The following is a 1,247-nucleotide window of genomic DNA, read 5'->3' on the forward strand; positions in this document are numbered from 1 at the left end:
AATGTGATAGAAATAATTGTCATTCTCTCCATGATAAATCTTAATTTTCTGTGACAGGAAAAGGAAATGTTGCTAGGTTTGTTATACATATATGGAGCTATGTGTGTGTGTTGTTTGTTGAACAAATAGACATATATCCAGAGGACATGTTCTAGTTTAAAGATGAAAGATTAAAGATATTACAAAGAAATATAAAACAAAGAATAAAAGGGTAAAAATGTGAATTAAGACAAAGCTAATGAGGAAAAAATAAAATAAAAGAGAAGTTAAGTATCAAGAAAGAAAATCTAAATATTTTTGTTTTATTTCTCTAAAAAATGTCATTGGTATTTTTTTTTAAATGGTTTCATTGATTTCCAAGAGAGGAAGGGAGAAGAAAAAGGAATTAAGACATCAATGATGAGTGAATCATTCATCAGGTGCCTGTAGCAGGCCCCCTACTAGCAATCAAGCCTGCAACCCAAGCATGTGCCCTGACTTGGAATCGAACCATTACCTCCTTGATTCATAGATTGGTGCCCAACCATTTAGCTACACTGGCTAAGCTCATTGGCATTTTGATGAGGATTGAATTAAATCTATGTATTGCTTTGGGTAATATGAACATTTTAAGTATGTTGCTTTTTCTAATCCAACAGAGAAAGCATTTCCCATTTAATTGTATCTTTTTCAATCTCTTAATAATGCTTTATAATTTTCAGTATACCCACGTTCAAAGGCTGTTAAATTGCATTGTTTACCCATATCTTCAGAAAAAAATCACTTCTCCTGTCATGGTAAACAACCTGCTTCCCTATTTATAATGGTCTGGCCCCCTAGCAACTTCAGCACGAAATTATAGCTAATTTGTGTACAAACATCAGGTGGTCATAATAATCTGGCCACTCAGTGGAAAGGTCCTTCACATCCTTTGTTAAGATATTTTATTATTTTTGTTGCAATTGCAAAATAATTTGTTTTTATTTCTTTTTCTGAAATATCATTGTTAGTATACAGGAATACAGTGGATTTTTATACTTTGAAAAGATGTTCAACATCTAGCTATTAGGAAAATGCAAAGCAAAACTACAATGAGATACCACTTCACACTTTTTAGAATGGCCATTATCAACAAGACATGTAATAAGTGTTGGAGAGGTTGTGGAGAAACAGGAATCCTCATCCACTGCTGGTGGGAATGTAAACTGGTACAGACACTATGAAAAACAGTATGGCGGTTCCTCAAAAAATTAAGAGTAGAATTACCA

The sequence above is a fragment of the Myotis davidii genome, unplaced genomic scaffold (genome assembly GCF_000327345.1).
Source record: "Myotis davidii unplaced genomic scaffold, ASM32734v1 scaffold1207, whole genome shotgun sequence".
Taxonomy (NCBI): Eukaryota; Metazoa; Chordata; class Mammalia; order Chiroptera; family Vespertilionidae; genus Myotis; species Myotis davidii.